The sequence below is a fragment of the Drosophila mojavensis genome, unplaced genomic scaffold, assembly GCF_018153725.1.
Source record: "Drosophila mojavensis isolate 15081-1352.22 unplaced genomic scaffold, ASM1815372v1 contig_49, whole genome shotgun sequence".
Classification (NCBI taxonomy): Eukaryota; Metazoa; Arthropoda; class Insecta; order Diptera; family Drosophilidae; genus Drosophila; species Drosophila mojavensis.
In genome coordinates this window covers 9,334-29,110 of record NW_025318872.1, presented here as the reverse complement: position 1 = coordinate 29,110, position 19,777 = coordinate 9,334, and the positions used below count along the sequence as shown (strand labels likewise).

Below are 19,777 nucleotides of genomic sequence, written 5' to 3'. Positions count from 1 at the left end.
TCATAGGTAAAAAAGCTAAGCAACGTGAAGATATTTACTTATATCGACTTCAAATGCTTTGATTTTGTTAATGCTTTTATACTAGTGCCGGTTAACTGTGATAAGTGCTTAATGATAGCTAGTCGAGTTGACAATTTGTTCAAAACAACAAGAAACACAACTTTTTAATTGTTCTTCATCATTTATAAATTATAAATAAACAAGTACATATGCACCGCCGGCAAAAACAGAGAGCGCATTTTTTGAGAGCAGCAAGTGAGAGCGAATTGGCTAGAGTAGTCAGCTGCTTGGAAGTGATTTGTTTGGTACCATTCAAATAAACGTACTTTGACATGATGTTAGCTTAAAATAAATTTGGCAATTCTGTTTCTATGTTTTACTAAAATTTCGCATATTTTACACTATTATTCTATATTCAAGTGACACAAAGAAATTCAAATTATATATTGTACCAAGGTGTTGGCAAGGCGCACACTCGCACGCCCACCAAAGGTACGAAACTTTGGCAATGAAACAGCAACACATGGGCCTCTTCGACTACTCGAACTGGCGAAAGCCGAAGGTACGCACTGCCAAAGAGAAAGAGCGTGGAGAGAGTGAGCGCACGAGAGAAACAATAACAAATATGGTCCAAAACATGCTCATCAACATGCGCGATGCGGGGAAACATGTACCGCAACATTATTAGCCTTTGTGTTTGTTGGAAATGTGTGAGCATGTTGCTAAATATATTTTGTTTGCTTCGAAGGGAGATGAAGATTTTCGGGAAACGTGCTTCTCTCGGCTGCGTAGCAACATGTTGCCCAACATGTAGCTTGTATAGCATGTGTAGCTGCACTCAGTGCCGTTTTACTTTAGAAATGAAACGAAACTCCGGCTGAGTTGTTGTTACGTCGTCGAGAGAGTCGCGTGTTCATGTGTCGCGTTCGCGTTCGCGTTCTGATATGTCCGTTGTTGCCACGGGCTTTGTTTGGTCGCAATGCATCAGCAGCAGCAGCAGCAGTTCTGACTGACTGACTGACAACAGATAAACAAATCGGCAAGCCGCGAAGTGTGTCTGAAAGTGCGTGTCGTTCATTTAAACGGTAAATGGTAGTCCCGTTAATCAATTGCTTTACTTAAAGCATCGTGTTGTTCCGTTGCTTTTTGTGTGCATGTGGCTCTCTGTGTGTGTATGTATTCGTGTGGATGTTTGGGTGCCTGTGTTGCTAAACAATAATAATAAAGTAATCAATTGGCACATGAGCTTCCATAAATTGTGTTTAATTCGAATTACGCTAATATACAAAATATGCATATTAAAGAAAAAGCAGGAATTAAAGCAGAAAGCGCAGAGAATAAAAGCGGCACAAACAAATAATAGAAACATTTTTTGGATATCTTTTTCAGATATTTTTCATTGATTTTTCTACTGGCGCGCCACACACACCGCCACATATTATGAGAGCGAGCGAGAGAGGTGGAGAGAGATAGATTGAAGAATAGAGCAGGGGATAGGAAGAAAGAGCAAGAGAACGTTTTCATGCCGCCTAGTGTTTTGTGCACATTTTGGCATTGGAACACATTGTGGCAGTGTGCCTGTGTGTGTGCGGATTATCCTTTTTTATATATTTTGTTTATTTTCAAGTGCCTGTTTCCATTTTGTTGCGTACATTTTGTGCTGCCCATTCGTTTCGCTGCATTTCATTCTCGCCGCGTTTCAATACAATAAGCATGTGTGAGAGTGCTGGCAGCTGCCCTATGTAAATTTCTCTCTCGTCGGCGTTCGCTCTTGGTCTTGCTCTTGCTCGTCGATTAACCCCCCTTGGTGGCAGAGTTTCATGTTTTCTACTCTGCTTTGCTCGCCTATTCGCATCGTAGCTGGCGCCGCTGTTGACGCTGGCGCCGCGCTCTCTCGCTCTCAGTCTTTCGTCTCTCTTTCTCTCTTTCTGTGCCCATCGTTCGCCTGGCGCTGGCTGCAGTCGTTGTCCTTTGGCCGTGCGTTGCGCGTTGCCAACCAATTTGCCGTGTGTGTTGTCATTGTCATAATAAAAAAATTCCTGCTGTGGCTGCGGTCTCCGCAATTGTTTATGCGTCATTTCGTCAGCAAAATATGAAACATGTCATTGTCATCTTTCCAGTGTCCTGCCGCCGTTACGGCTAATTACGTTAACAGGAGCAAACAACAACAATAAAAAAGGAAAAAATAAATGAAAACAAAAATCTGCAAAGAAAAAAAAACCTAATAAATCGTCATGAGGCTATTGTATTGACAAAACATAAGTGTTGCATACTTTTCGCGTCGCGTGTTACTTATTTAATTATTCGGTTCGTCGTCTATCCCGTACGCCTCCTAACCGTTAATAAATCTCTGATATTCACCTCTATTTCTATCATCTACGTGTGTGTGTGTGCTTGTGTATATTTTATACTGCTCTGTACATATGTACAATATTTGTCGTCATTATCATCATCATCATCATAGTTGTTGTTGTTGTTATTTACTCGGCATTCGTATAAAGTAAAAATATAAATAATTTGTGTTCTTCGGTGTTGTCTCGTGTAAGTGTCTATAATTTGTTAAACTACGACAAGCGATCGGCGAAAAGCAAAACCAAAGGCAATCATAATAACATTTATCGATATCCAATTACGATATGGCAAATGTTCCATTGTGTGCGCATCGATTTGAATGTCAACTGCCTAAGCAATCGTCTCCCCAACAACTCCAACAACGACAAGTACAACAACAACACCAACAGCAAGCAACCGTTCAACAACAAGAAGAAGAGAAGGCTAGAAACGCCTAGCAGCTGAAAATTCTTCAATTTCAATTCCCATTATAACTAACTAAATTCGGGAATTTTACAACAAAAATTGATGAACTCTTGAAAAGGTAAGTCGAAACTGTTTTCATAAACTTGAATAAATCTTTTGTTAAGGTAGTGCAGATTAATATAATATATTTTTGAAAATATACTAAAATAATATAATCATAATACATAATAAATTATAGTAATCAATAAAAAAAAAATTTACTGATTTAAATGATATTAAAATTACGTGCTATTTATAATATAACAGGGTACTCTTCTTTATAATTTCTTACTTTAAAATTTAGTATATATAGATTTTTGTACTTCTCTTTTAACTCTATCATATACAATATTTTTCATAAATTTTTGTCAGCAAATGTATTATTTCTGCTCAGAGATCTTGAGCCTTAAATAAAATTAATAACACTTATATATCGCCTCTTACTTTTCTTCAATTGTTATATTAATATATATATTATTTAGGAAACTTGATGAGATTCGTCTTTTATGATTTCCTTCATAACAAATAGCCCAATTAAATTATCATAACAATAAAAGTCGATGTATATACATGTATGTATGTATATGGGTGTGAAATGAGATTCAACTGAAATGACGGTCAGATGATACGACGTTTTCCATTAAAAGATTAAAAAACAACAAAAATGTTGACAGGCAGCGCATGTCGAACGAGTCTCCCGCTTCTTCGGCGATATCTAAAATGCATTTGCATAGCGGGGCGATCAACTGTGAAATCGGTTAAATAATTTAGACATAAAACCAATCAAAATCACATGCATAATAGATAAAAGATAAGCGAGGCGCTGGTCGCTCGGCAATCAAATGATTGGAATCGTGAAAAAAAAAAAACAAGAACTCTTGTTTTTGCCTGCACCAAACGCTTGAGATACAGATGCATATGCAGATACAGATACAGATACAAATACAGATACGCACTTGGCCTGCGACGGCTTCGAGTTGTATCTGCATCTCTTAATGACATCGCTGGCGGCGTTTGCTTTTGTTACCCACTGTGGCCGCAATGTGCGGGCAGCATGTTGTTGCCTTGTTTACACTTCAAATGGAAAACGCACTGTTCAATACCAGATGCGTGTGCGTGAGTGTGTGTGTGTGCGTGAGTGTGTGTGTGGCAAGCAAAAGATACGAAACGCTGCTGCTTGTTGTTCTCGTTGTCGATGTCTGCAAAATGCATTTGGCTATTTTGGTTAACTACTCTGGCTCTGCCCAGAACGAACAGACGTCCACTCCTAATGAGGCAAAATGCCGTCGTGCGTATCGTGTGACACTAGGCAAATATCGAGACGACTTTCAGAGCCATTACCCAACTCTGGCGTTGCCCTCCCCCTCTCTCGCTCCCTTTATCTTTATCTCTATTTGTATCGCCATCTGGTATCAGCGAGTGTATTTTTTTTCTTTCCATTTTTGTTTTCGGTAAGGACTCAACGTGCCGCAAATAAAGATTGCCTCTTACCCATGCTCTTTATGTTGTTGTACAACGCATTAGCGTTTGACGAAAAGAAAATCAGAAAAAAAAGGAAGAGCAAGTGAGGAAGAGAGAGAGAGAAAGCTAGGCAGGGCATAATATACATCATCAGGAGGACGTCAGCAGCAGAAAACATCACGTCCAGCGTCACATTTGAAATTCCAATATCCTGCATATCTGGCTACGTAGTGGACACACACGCCGCACAATACAGACAGAATACACACACATTCACACACACACACGCTCTTTGTCCAATTAATGAGGCTTTGTTGATAAAATGCACTTAAGTCTGTTTACAGATGATTAGGAACAATTCATGCAACATGAATTCAACTGAATATACATAGCTCTATACATAAGCTGTTCTATGTGCATCTCAAATTGCCTATTCATTTAAGATGGGTCTATGTGTTGGTTTTTGGTCTCTTCAAAAATCACTTTAAGTAAGACTTTTGACACTTAACAGACGATCTCGAGTGGCAGCAAATGTTAAGTGAGCAATGTTAGCTGAAATGTTAAGAATTTAACCAGTTCTTAATTTTTTACTATTTTGATATCAAACTTAAAATATCTTGTTGAAAATATTTTCTGTTCAAACTTTGTTACGAATGTTAAGAAAATTATACCAGATGTTAAGCATTTTTTTCTCTCTTTAATATTTACTTTTTTTAGAATCAAGAAACATAATGGATGATCTTGCGTTGCAAGAAATCGTATACTGGAAATGTTAGCTAAAATGTAAGGACAAGGGTTAACTGTTATGTTAATAGCAAAGTCTGTTAACGTCGAACTGTAATTCTCTTTCTTGGAAATCTCATGAAGAAAATGAAGCATGAGAAACTCTTTATCTTCTGCTTATGGTTCAAGTTCTGGGACTGATCAGGCTTGCTACTGAGTCAGTGAGTCAAGTCAGTCGCTACTTAATGTTGTGATTAACTCATATTAGTTATGCTGGTTTTTCTTTTTATTATTATCTGAATGAATTGCTGTCAGATAATTGCCTCATGTATGACTAGCGCGGGGCAATCCAATGTGCATTGTGCTCTGCCTTTATCTGGCAAGACTTTTGGCATAAACATGGTAACTGTAAAAGCAACGACTGTTGTCTCCTGCAGGGCACCGACTTGCCTCTACTTCTCCTCGAAGCGCGTCTGGGCCTGGCTATGGCCAAGTGCGAGTATCTAAGCTATGTATCTAAGTATAACCAAAGAAGCCCGTATGTTTTGTATTATGTTACACTAATATTTAAGCTGCCTTAAGTAGATACAGCGAAACGCGTTTAAGATATACAAATAGACGAGAGACCGAAAGAGCAGCAAAGAATGAAAAGCGAGGAAAAGCGCTGCACCAACAACAACAACCAACAACAACAAGAACAACAGCGAAAGCAACTGAATGAAAAGTTACATTAAACTTGTGCCTTAGCCTCCTCCTGTGTGTGTTTGTGAGTGTGTGTGTGTGTGTGCGTGTGTGCGGGTGCCCAGTAGGAGGCAAAAGTCGTGAAAGAAGTTATCACTACTCAAGATATATATATATATGTATGCAGTGTATATATATATGCATATAGATACATATACACACACACACACACAAACACACACACATGCCTCTTTAGACTGGCTTTGGCTCGGAACTCGAGCGGGTCTTAGTTTTTATGTGCTATTTGTATAAGTTGTCGGGCGATGCTCTGTTTTTCTATTGATACGCATATCGTTTGCCATTTGCTTGCCACTCCCCCACACCCCCATCGGAGTCGACACAATTTACTTCAATTCAATTTCTACGATTTCATCTTGGCAAAAAGTCGTTGGGCAAACGTTTGTTAGCCACTTGGCCAGCCTAGACAGCCGAAGGAGGTAAAGTTGAACGAAAAGTTGAAAATATCTCAGAGAGGAGAGTTAGAAAGAGTGGGCTAAACTAAGAGATACCCTGTATTATTAAAACTCTATTCACTTTGCTTGAATTTTGCCTTTGTAGTAGAATTATAAATTTTCACACTTGAATATGTACATACTTTAGAGTACGTTTAATACATAATACATACCTACTTTTATGCAGGGCACTTGGAGTGGCTGAAGACACAGTCAACCTGCATCCATGAGATACAGTTGGCTTTAGACCATTTCCATGCATGCTTATGCCTTATAAATTTCAATAAATTCATGAATTATTTTGCATGCTATTAGTAGCTATATCGTTTCAGGCCTGCCTAGCAATCGATACTTCATGTTATTGTTGTTGTTGTTGCTCTTGTTATAATCCCCACTAATACGCAGTACAGTTATGTGGAACTACAATTTATAGGCAGCAGCAACAGCAGCAGCAGCAGCAGCAAAGAAAAAGAATCGATTGGATTTAGTCCGTCTGTCGCTCTCGTGGGCGTTTTTAATCAAGATACACGAGCCTCGACTCCTCGACTCGTCGTTCTAAAATATTATTGTTATTTGCTTATGCAGCTCCACGGCTCTGCAGTTAGTTGTCTGTGCTTGCAGTCTCCGCACAGATAGCACTAGTTCAGCTGAATTTATGTGCCTTATGTGTATCTTTTTTTCTGCCTCTTATTTCAATTACCGAAATGGGTGTGCCCGTTGTTGTAGAGCCAAGATACGCTGCTTCTGCCAAGGTGCAGCATATCAAATTGGCTTGCAATTTTAAAATTAATTCCATTTGGTGCTGGTTGTCTCTCGGTGATATTTAAGAGTTAATTATGTGGGTATTCTATGAACAATTGCTACTATTTTGATATTTTGATTCATTATCAATTCAGGTTCAATGAGTTTTCTTTAATTTAATAATCAATAAAAATATTTTCTTTCCAAGCTTCACATTTTCTAAATTTTTTATTATTTTTAAGCACAAATATTAATTTCTCAGCAACTATTAACTATTGTTTATATACATCTAAATCAAACCAAAAGCCAGATATTGATCAACAATTGCGAGCATTTACCTGAACAACTTCTGTGTATGTGTGTGTCTAAGTGGGAGGTGACGGCGCCTTCATTAGTTTAATTATAATCATTTTTACATGTCGGCGCAACGCAAATGCCAAAAATAAATAACAAAAGCCAATGGCAAAATGGACAATGGGCAGGCGATACTGAAATATGTATATAATAAATAAATATATATACACACATATACTTTTATGTGTGTGTGTGTATCGCTGTTGACCAAATTAAGTTGCAAGTGGCTGACTGACCAAAAATGATTGATTTAATGAGGCTATCATTGACACTCTGAACGACCCCACCCAGACAGCCAGCCAGCCAGCCAGCCAGGCAGCCCAGTCGACCAGCCGTGTTGGCCAGTCCAGCCAGCCAGATTAGGCAGCGAATCGTATTAAAAGGCAAGACCTTGAGTTGGGGACATTTTCGTATGGTAGCGCGTGCCTGGAGTGCCAAAAGAAGAGAAGTTTGGAGAGTGTAGAAAACAGAACTGAAATGTAATTAGATAACAAAAAGTGATATATGTTTAAATATATCAATATATTAGTAATTTATAAGGTATGTAATTATTAGATATTTATGCTAATAATCATAGTAGACTAAAAATGTTTCTCCTTTTCCTTCTCCTCCTCCTGCTCATTAGGTCATTGAAAGTATTTGTACTTAACTCAAAATAATTACAAATTTTAGCTGTTGTTTAGTTCGTATTTCATTAAGTATTTACGATAAATATATACTATATTATAGCATACTGCAAGTGACCTTTGAGCAAGCATATCATAAACATAGGGGGCACACGAACTTTTCTGATTGCCCGCACAATTCCCAATTTGTAGTATTTGCTGGCAGCTTTTGGAGAACTTTTCCATCCAGTTTATTATGCCATAAACAATTAGGCGAAAAAGTTGCCTGTCCTTGCGTGGCGAGAAACCATTAAATAACACGCAAGTGGCAAGTGGCAAGTGGCAAGTGGCAACTGGCCAAGGCTTAAAGAACTGACAGCTCTTCGGGACCCGTGCAATATAAGCCCGCATTGATTCGAACCAAAGTACAAAACAAATTGTGAATGTCTGTTCAAATGGAACAACAAACACTTTAGTATCGTTTATTATATCACATGTGTGTGTGTGTGTCTCTCTGTGTGTGTGTAAGGTATGTAAGTGGAGGCTAACATATTTTCAATGGGCGAGTGTGCTGCCTTATATATGTATAAAAAACTTCGATAACTGTTATATGTATGTATAAAACTTACTTAATACCTAAATATTAGCTGGATTCAAAGGGAGTATCTAAATTGTGAACCATTTTTAATATTGTAATTTTTATTCATTTATTTATTTAATTACTATTCATTATTATTTTGACTCTCTTTGCATTTATAATCTGCAAATTGTAGAAAATTACATTATTAAAAAATTTCTTGCATCTTTTTGTTGTTTATGGAATTTGTATAAATAAACTGCTATGTCGTTCCGCATACAATACAAAAGAATTATAATAATTTCGTGCACTCGAATATGTACTACAAAAAATTCTTTTGTTTAACCATTAAAATGCAGCATTTTCTTCGACCTATTTGCATGGGTTTAATTCGAATAATTCGAAAATACATTTTACACGCTTGATGCGATTATATCGTAAAAATTGTGAACCATTTGAAAGTCCGGTTACTATGATAAATATGCAACGCAAAATGCGCGTGTGTGTGTGTATGTGTGCATAATTTGTAAAAAACATAATTTATAATATGAATCAATGACAGAAAAAAAAGAGAATGATATATAGTTATAGCGCTGCATGTAGGTAAAATAATAATCGAACGCAAGAAAAAGTGAAAAGAGGAGAGAACTTTGCGATGGCTGAATACTCGTTCGCGATCCAAATGACAAATAACTAAGTTTTGTAGATCCCCAGAGCAAGTCTACAATGTGTAAACTAGCATAGCTACAAATCCTTGGATTTGTCACGCCTTAGAGAGGAATTTGTAGAATATATAAAGAATATATAACTTTGTCTTATTTGACTGGTCCGATAATTCGATTTACACAGACAATTAAATTATCGAGAACGATTTTTTTTCAAGGGAATTAAATTTTTTACGATTTATCGCAATTTTTTGTTTTAGAGGGGTTCAAATGATCGAGACTCGACTGTATATTCAAAATGTTGTAAAGAGCCGCACGACTGAATGCACATGGCACAAAACCAATATACTTCTCATTCACACTCAGAGCGAGTATAAAAAGATGAAAAATATTTGAGCAAACATTGAATTTTTAATTGGTGGAATTTTGTTTTTGCCATTGCAATGTATACATATATTTATACATATATACATACAAATATATTTCATTCGTTTTTTCCGCGCTGCTATTCAAATTATTAACTGCTTTTCATTTGCGCGGATTTTCGTTTTTATTCTCATCTGTTTCTTTTGCTTTAGTTAAATTCGTAGCATGCAAAATTTATACGTGCACGAAATATTTTATGAAATCTAAATTGTTCGTGTTGAATCATTTGCCCTAAATGCACAAGCACACTTAAAAAAAAAAAAAAATGAAAAGGAAATTCATTTTATTATTTAATATCTATGCATATATATTTTTTATTTTCATTCACAAGTAAATTTCGTGTGTTTGAAATTAGTATAAAATCCACATTTTGAGGCTCAATGAAATGCTTTAATTGCTTAATTTTTTTATGGGATAATTTTGTGAAAAGCGTAAGACCAAAATAATTTTAGCTCGGTATTTGGTGGCAATTTCAATATATAATTTAGTTTTTAGGTAAATAATGCTCATAAAAAAAACGATTAAAAGTACTTTGAAACAGGCCGAATAAAAGACTTTTATCAAAACTAAAAAATAACTAAATATAAACTCGGATTTAATGGCTTTATACTCTACATTATAGGCAACAATTTGATTCAAAAAACAAGCCACAAAACCCAAAATTAAATTAAACAATTATATTTTATTTCAGTTTATGCTTTCAGTTTGAGCTTTGTGCACATATAAAATAAATTGTTAATCAATCCAACCAATTAAAAAGAAATATATTTATATATATGTATATATATAGATCCATGTACAGCATATGCAACGCAATCAAATTTCATTAGGGTGTACAAATAAAATTCAATCAAATTACAAATGCATGGCTAAATTGCAATTTCAACTTACTGTGGTTTCACTGTGGCAGTGCGATTATATAACAGATACACACACACATATGCATAGGCACAGCTGATGCCTGAGGCATATGTTGTTGTTCTTGTTGTTGTTGTTGTTGCTGATGATTTTCTGGCCGCTTTTATGTAATTTATCATTTTAATTTACCGCCTAGTTTGTGTATTTCGTGTTTAATTAGCAATTCACTGTGTATAAATATTTAATTTTGTTGCTTTTAATTCTCAGTTATCTTGGGGTATTTTTTTTTTTATTTTTTATTTTTTAAATTTATTTTATTGCGGTTGCCGACGTTGTTGTTGTTGCTGTTGTAAGTACTACATAAATAAATACATTTGTTTCATAGGTTTTACAAAAGCATTTTTGTTAATCTCGCTTTTTTATTATTTTGACGCTTGTTGTTGTTGTTGTTGTTGTTGCAGTTCGTTGCGCAATTAACTGCACTGGCGGCTTTGTGGACCCAAACAATATGCAGCTTCCTGTGAGTGCTTAAAAAGTTTAATTATAATTTAATTAATATTTTAATTACACAGTTAGAGCGCACATGATTTCAGCGATTTTAGATTAAGTGGACATTTTAATTGGATTTCACAACTTTTTTTTAGGTTCTACATTTTTTGTTTTTAATTTACTTTAATTCCTTTTCTTTTTTTTGTTTTGTTGCTGATGCCGTTGTTAAAAAACGAAATATTTGTATAAGCAACAAATTTGTGGCCAGTATTTAAAGAGATAATTTTAATGTATATGTTTTTTTAAGTTTCAATGAAAATAAAAAATAAATGTGATTTTTTTTTTTTTTTGCTTGTTTAATGTGTTAAATTAGGTTATAAAGCTTTTGAGTTTAGAAATAATAATTTTTTTTGCAAAAAATATTGATTTACTTTATATTCAAATTATAATCGCAATAATGAAAAATAAATAATTATTTTAAGCACTTCTGCTGTTTCGAGAACCCCTTCAAAATAAATCAGACTTCAACGTCTGCTTGGTTACTTCTCGAATTCATTAAAATCGCTGAAGGGCATTTGTCTGAAAGAGATCAGCGGCAAATGGCAAATGGTTGAATTGAACTGATGTAGTGCCCTTCAGAGTGAAACGAGTTGTGTTTTGCATTTGTCAGCGAAGCATCATTAACATGGCACAAGTCTCAAAAGGGTGCAACCCCAAACCGAAAAAAGAAGAAGAAGAAACAGAAGAAGAAGAGAAGTAGTATTATGTGCATAGTGTTCCTTGAACAACCCCCGAATTTGTGCAGAACGTACATATTTCATAAAGTGCACTCATCGATGAGGCGCGGAATTGAGGAACTGCGACAGCTGCCAGAAATGGATCAGCGAACGTTGGCCTGGTCAAAAATTGCGTAGCATGCGGCAATGCCAATGCGCATTTAACCCATATGCATGCCCCGGGCTATGTTGTGGCACCCATCAATTTGTCGTAGTAGTAGTAGCAGCAGTAGTACGAGTAATTGTCTCGTAATTGAGTTCAAGTCTAAGCACAAATGTCAATGCTGAGATGAAAAATATATCGTAGTAGCAGCACGGAATTGAAATGCAAATTGGAAATGTAAATTATTTTGGTTGAAAGGCGGCGCACCAGCATGGCCAAATTTCAGTTTTTCATTTACTCAGCTGAATGTGGCTGGGGTGGAGCTAATGGAGCTGCATTTTGTACAAAATTAACACTTAAATGTTTCCAGATGTTGTTTTCCCGTCTCCGAATTTCCGCCTAATGGGCAATAGATCAATATGTGTGTGTGTGTGGCACATGCGGCCAAATTGTGCGCCTGCTGCAGCCAGACAGCAAAACTAATAAAAATAAATTGTTTTGCCAATTTTCTTAGACACACTTGTCAACTTATCATATTCGTTGCGGTTGTGCCCGAGATAAGGTGGCTGGATAAGCTGGCATGAGTGTGAGTGAATGAAATCCACAGCTGTTTGACTGGCCAAAACTTGGGCTCTTAGGTAAAGGAAAGTTTATATATTTATTAAATATTTGTAGAATTAAAGCTGGGAAACAGTTTGTAGTTTGTGGAATTCAACTAAACAATTTAATTTAACTTATTATTATCATCATATTTAAAAGCAGTTCACATACTAGATTTGCCAAATAATGAGTCGATTAAGTTATTAATATGTAAATATGTAAATTATGGATTGATCTCATTGGAGTTCAAACCATCCGGTTATTTTTAGTTATTGTTAATACATTTGCTCATTGTTAAGTATTAGAGAGATTGCAGAAAATAAAAATAAAATAATAATAAATACTATGTATATATATATATTTTTATACCCTGAACCCATTGAAAATGGGAAATCAGGGTATAATGGTTTTGTGAAAAAGTATGTAACGGGCAGAAGGAGGCGTGGCAGACCCCACAAAGTATATATATTCTTGATCAGCGCGATGAGCTGAGTCGATATAGCCCTGTCCGTCTGTCCGTCCGTCCGTCCGTCCGTCCGTCCGTCCGTCCGTATGAGTGCGTCGATCTCAGAAGTTATAAGAGCTAGAGAGCTGAAATTTGACATGCATACTCGTGTGTACCATACGCAGTACGAGTTTGCTTTATTTTTTCGATAAATCGTCCGATAACTTTTTTATCGAGAATAATCGAAAAATTGATTTTGTTTTTTTAGCCTAATTTGAACACTTTTAGACCTGGAGTCTTCAAATTTGCGTTGTATATAAAGACAATCGATACAAATATTTTGTCATTTACAGATTTTGGATACCACGCCCCTTTCCCCCCAATTTACAAAAAACGCATTTCAAGTACTAGAGACTTGTGCTTTGGAATGTACACACATATTCACCATATGATTACGTTCTAAAAGTTTCATTAAGATCGTATGTCTACAAAAGAAATTATTCAACAAAGAAATTCTCATAATATTGCCCACACTGCAGCGCAGCCCAAGCGCAGTCGCTGCTTACTGCGCAGTTAGCAGAGCACGGGCTTATGCGTGCGTGTGGATGCATGTGCATAAAAGAAGTGCAGAATGATTAGAATATCAGCTTAGAGGGTTCAGGGTATCTCCTAGTCGAGCAGTCTCGACTGGAGCCTTCTTACTTGTTTTTCATTAATATGGTATGTTTGATTGTAATTTATTATTACGATTAATATATTTCCTAAATATTATATACGAATATACATATATGTGCACTAATATATAGTAACGATTGTAGTTTATTGTATATACGAATAAGTTTAATCAAATTTTCAACATGTGCTGCCTTCAATCATTCGTTATTAATCACACTCAAAGTCTCATTGATCTTAATCTCAGCTTAAATGCATATGAAATATGAAATCTGTAATCCTCAGTCATTTCGCTCATTCCCTTCACTTACTTATCGCTTTTAATTCGTCCTCTTATCACTTATAAATTCATGCGCTTCCTGACAAACTGTGGGAAAGATTAAAGTTTATTTATTTTCCATTTTTGTTGCGGCTTGTGGCTGTTTCCTTTCTTTTTTCCTCGAGTGCCCTAATCTTTTGATTTTTTTTTATCATTTTTGTTTTGGGTTTTCTGGTTTCGCTTAAAAAAAAAATAAATATGAAACAAAAATTCCTGGAATGACTTTAAGAAGACTTTATAATATTTGCTTAAGTTAAGTGAAATGGAGTATCACAAATATATAAAAATTAATTTGAATTATGGGCAGCCTGTCTATTTTATCATTTTCTCAGACTCAGCTTATATGTATATCTGCCCTCGTTTTTTCTTTTCCAAGTCTTTTCAAAGCTTAAAGCTACGTCAGGCACTTGACTCGCCCACACTCTGGCAGAGACTTCTTTCTTGTTTGTCTCATTTTGGCCAGACTTTGAAATGCATTTGGCCCGCATTAAATAACTCAAAATGGAATATACAAAGTCCGAAAATTCTGTGTGGAGGAGTTGTGAAAAGTTTTCTTTTAAAAAGTTACGTACGATTGGATGACACTTCTGTTTTGGGGCCCTGGCACGATGGCGACGACGTAGCTCGATGCTTTTCCAGATGTTGCAACGTCAAAAGTGCAATGCCGGACAGAAACTTATTTAGTCTATTTTCCACATTTCCACAGAGCACTTGACTTGTACGAGATAGCCAAGTCTTTGGTCCCGGCACACGGCACCCGCCTCCCGCCACCCGCCACCCGTCAACCGGCGCTGGATCCATGCGTCTTCGTTTTGTCTCATTTCGCTGCGGATGGCACAGCGGCTACTCTTGACAAGTTTGAAATTTCAATTAAATTCATTTGAACTGCGGCCAGAGTCTGCACCGTAATGAGCTGTAGACAAGCAACCATTTGTTGTTGTTGTTGTTGTTGTTGTCGTTGTTGCTGTGGGGCAAACTGAGTTGACAACTCCATTGGGGTAGAGACACATGGTCAGCCGCAATGAACTCTAGTGTCCAGTGGCTGAGCTCGTGGGCGGTGCGAAATTTGTGAGCGGAAAATGTCTTCATCAATCAAAGAGTGGAGCAGCGACTGACGCAGTCACTCAACTCAATTCAATTCCATCTACAGCAAGGCAGTCAGTCGCCTCTGGCATTCCCCGCCCTAAATGTTTTGTTGCTAAATTTCAATTACAGCTGTAACTACTAAGTACATTCAAGTCCAGTCAACTTTTCAGCGTAAACTCTTCACTCACACACACACGCACATAGAACGAACAGAACCAACTCTAGCCAGCTTCAACTGCAAGCCCAAGCCCCAGTCCAAGTCCAAGTCCAAGTCTTTGATTCGGTACATCATCAGTCAGCCTGGTTCTGGTTCAGCTGTCAACGAGACGAGCTGGGATGGCCAAAGTTTTTTTGGCCAACAAATTTTCCATCAGCTGCAAGTTGGCAGTCCACAAATTGTTTAGCTTTTTGGCAACAACATATATATATATATGCGCAGTTTGTTGCCTAATTGCTCATGTGCGGTCATTTAATAAGAAATACGATTTGGACCCACAGCAATTTCAGACCAAGTTAACAAATGCATGTGAAGCTGTTTAAGCTGAGGAGTTTGTCGAGAAGATTCATACGACTTTAGTTGAAATTTGTTTTTCAATTATTATAGATATGTAGAACTTAGAATATACAGTCGAGTTTCGAAGATTTGTACCCGGCTATATCAAAAATTGCGATAAATCGAAAAAATTCTATCCCCTTGAAAAATATTCTCGATAATTTGAGTTTTTGTGTAAATCGAAAACAAACTGATTTCCTTGCCATTTCGAATTATCGGGACTCGACTGTATGTGTCTCGATATATTCCAATATATATCTATAAATCTGCTTAGAATCGTGCTAAATATAATCGAGTACTTATGTTTAATTGCATAATGCTGTTTAGGCTTGTGCTTTTTGGGTTAATTAACAATTCCACTTGCGAGTCAATTGCAATGCGAGCCCAAGGAAACACTTAAAATCGTGCCACATCCACTGCCATGGGTATGTGTGGCTCCCGTGCTGGTTACAAATGTCGACCCGTTCGCCAAACTGCTTGCCAATTTCAAGTCTCTGCTGTCATTGTGGTCGAGTGATGTGCCCTCAGCTCCCTTTGGTGCTGCACCGCATGGCGTCTTCCAGTCCGTAAATTGTCAAATGTGTGCATGTGTGTGCTTGTTCATCTAACCTCCTTTGTCTCTCCCTCCCTCTCTCATTCTCTCTCTCTCTCTCTCTCTCTCGCTCTATCTGCCGACTGGCCGCATTTCCGTTCCCCAGCGACATTTGCCTGTCAGTTTGGTTTGGTTTGGCTAGGCTTTGGTTTGGTTTGCTTGGCTCGGCCTCGCTGGCTGGTGCTTAATTATTACAGCATAAATTATCGGTAGCTCGGCCAGCGCCAGTTGCATCTTGAGATGCGTCGGCGGTTGGTCTCGACCTCACCCTCTCCTCCTCCCTTCCTCGCGCTCTCTGTCTCTGCATCATTCACATGATTCACTTAACGACTGGTCGGCTCTCGATTTGCATACTAAGAGGCTTTTGTTGCCGGCCCAAGCACACGCGCGGTCAGCGTTCTATACGGACGGCCGCCGCTGATAAGCTGCATTCACCCTGCCCAGCACCGCTCCCCTCCGCCTTGCTTCCGCCCTGCCCTGGCATTTGAGACCGGTTTGCAGGCCTTGTTCCATTGTTCGATTCGATTTGGAAATGCTGCGCTTGCAACCGAGTTCCATTTGGCATTGACGTTGTCATCTACTCCACAGATAACGCACATTATACTCTGCTTTGTTTGCACGCATTTAACTGGATTGTTTATTGAAATCTTCTTTAATATATATTCTATATGTGTAGATATATCTATTTTATTATTTTCAATATGGTATATCTGCAATGCGCTGCCATTAGACTCGATGTTTAGGCAGACGGCACTTAGTTTCGTTTTATTCCATTTTTTATACCCTGTAAATGTTTGAATGGCTTGTATAGGGCATGCAACCTTGATATAGGAGAGGGAGTTTTTTGAAGCTAAGATTACTTAGTGAATATATTTGAAATATATTTAGTGGATTTTTTAGAAATTAAAATTTATTAATTTTTTATTATTATTTATTAAAAATCAATAACAAATTATTTATATATGTATATATTTTGTTGTTTTTTTTTTTCTTTTCTTTCCTTTTTTCAGCATTAAATTAAACGATTTCAAATCCACCCACACCTCCCTTATACACCTACTCAAGGGTATCATTTGGTCGGCGATTCACATTTGTCATCCGCCTACATTTTTTTGGGTAACTCAGTTTTTTATTGAACTCTTTGGCAGTGGCACGTGATTTATTGATCTGCTCGCACTTGGTTGCCGCGCTGCCTGGACTGGGAATCAATTTTTTATCGCTAATGGCAGGGAGTTGAGTTAGGTTCGGTTACGAATGCTTCAGACAGTGCCACGATTCTCAGTTCCAGTCAACTCAGTCAGCCATCTCAGCCAGCATTGATGAGTGTGTTAGCGACTGCTAGAAACATTTACCATTTACCATTTACCACGCTATCTTCTGATGGATTTGCCGTGGGAATTAGTAATTTCGTATGCAAGTTGTGTCTGTGGCGGTGCTTTGTGTGTGTCTGTGTGTGTGTATGTGTGGATGGATTTGGTTACCCTGAGATCCTAAGTAAATATGATGGGTAATTTCTTTTTAAAGGTTTTCCGTGAGCCATTAGGCAAATTGCAATACGAGTAGGCTTTAAAGTATTCTAAATCAAATTAAATAGCTGCCGTCGCATTGAATTTGTAAACAGACCCCGAGCGAGGGTGCTGGGAGGTGGACATGAATTTTCTATTTATATAAACGCAATAAGAAAACTTTTTGTTTGATCATCATTTATTCAATTTCCTTTACTTTTTGTCTTTGCAGGTAAAGTTCAACCTAATCAGTTATGTGAGAATAATTGAAAATGTGTGTGGGTAAGCATATAATTAGATTAGAAATTATATTGGAATAATTACATCATTTAATGTAGGTCGGAGGTGGAGAAGGTACAAATCAGTCAAACAAATGTAAAATTTTGAGGTACCTTCACTTTATTGATTTAACATTTAGCTCTTAACTGCCCTAAACATGTGAAAGTAAGGCTTAGACTAATTCTTCTTTATGCTTAAGACATGGCTAGCTTTAGATCTAAACGCTCTTCACTTCCAATACACAAGTTCAAGTAGCTCAATTAAATTGAGCAAAAATCCAATAACATTTAATTTAGAATATTTTAATCAATCAAATAAAATATTCTTTGAATAATTTGTCAGTGGCATCAGTTTGATTGAAAGCGCGTGTAGAGAATCTTTGCATGTTTAATAGCACGCAACAATTTTTTTTATTTTTATGTCAGGTAAAATAATTCTTGAAATTTATATATGTATATGAGACACACACACACACACACGCATTCAAAATATTCTGCTGCTTCTGTGATTGGATGCTGTTGGCTTTAAATGTCTACATGGCAGAAGCGAAGCTAGGAAAACCAAAACGCAAGCATTCTAGAAATGACAACAGAAATTTTGCTAACCCTCCCAGCCACGTGCCCCTCTGTTGACATTTCGCCCATCTCTCAGACGTACATACATACATATATACACGCGCTGCCAGATTTTTGCTAAAGAAAAAACTAATCCCCTTGGCACGCGGCGGCGACACTTCCAAGAAGCAAAAATTCGCAGCAAACAAAGTCAAAGAGGAACCCAAAAGTGGGTTGGGACTTCTCGGAGCTCGGAGCTCGCAACTCGAAGCTCGGCACTGACACAAGGACACACAGGACGCACGAATCCCGAACATACTATGGACATTTGGGCGACTGGGCTGGGCGCGGCAGGGTAGGGCAGGGTTGGGTAGTAAAAGCGTACCGTTATACAAACATTACATAAAAATATTAAATTTATGATGCAATAAAAAAAGAGTGTTAAAAGGGAGAGAGCTGCAAGAGAACAGCGAGAGGGGTGAACCGAAAGCAGGAGGCGAGGCAATGTCAGCATGCGTGTTGGAAGGGTACGTGACTTAGACGTGGGTTCAGGCCTGTCCATGGGTTTGTTGCCTCTTGGCTGCGACTCGTTGGCAAAGTGGAAACAAATTAAAGAAAAATGCGCTTCATGAAAATTGGACAAAGCTAAAGAACATTTCCATACATCAGCCGTGACACAAACGACCCGACACAAGTGATCAACTGGACCGACCAACCGGTCCGGCCTATCCCAAAATGATCTCTCATCATGCAAAAAAAGAAAAAGTGGAAAACAATATCAATGGTAACTGTTTTTAGTTAAGCCCTCACGTCAATGTTAATAAAGGGATGGCAGTCACACAATGAGACAAACCAAGGGTTGCTCCTGGGCCGGGGGTTGTCTGTGCGGAGACACAGAGAAAGAGAGCGAGAGAGGGAGAGAGAGGACGAACAGCAGCAGGGTGAAGTGGCAAGCAACTCTCTCACGTACAATTTGTGTCTGTTGTCTGCTCTTAGGCAAAAACTGTCACACGCCGTCGGCTTACTTTGACTTTTGACAGGCCAAAGTTGTGCGAATCCATAGTCTGGGGCTTTTGCGCTTCGAATCAACGTCTGGCTGGCAATTATATATGTGAGCACGTGCCAGCCGAAGCTGAGGGCACATCAATTTGATTGGTTGTGCAAAATTTTCATTATTCTTAATATATAATCAAATTCAGTGTGCTACCAAATTGGAGAAACGAACGCACGAAACAATTGACAGCTCTGTAAGAATTGTAATTTGGTGTTTCACTTAATTTCATTAAGTGGATATTCTTTTATTGTGAAGTTCATATGGGATTAGGCCGCAGACTTAATGAAACTTAATGAAATTTGCTTTTCTAATACTCATTAGTATGTGATAAACTATATAGTACTAAATTTA

General features: G+C 37.5%; 1 long non-coding RNA gene across 2 annotated transcripts; it reads left to right on the top strand.

Annotated features, from left to right (window-relative positions):
- The first annotated feature begins 859 nt into the window (after positions 1 to 859).
- Positions 860 to 19,556, top strand: LOC116803939. 2 transcript variants are annotated; one of them, XR_004363970.2, is made up of 3 exons: positions 860 to 1,085; positions 2,121 to 2,875; positions 17,772 to 19,556. It is a non-coding gene; the product is annotated as an uncharacterized LOC116803939 (long non-coding RNA). The 2 variants fall into 2 exon arrangements; XR_006357314.1 differs by lacking the exon at positions 17,772 to 19,556 and adding an exon at positions 10,861 to 10,875.
- Positions 19,557 to 19,777: the final 221 nt, after the last annotated feature.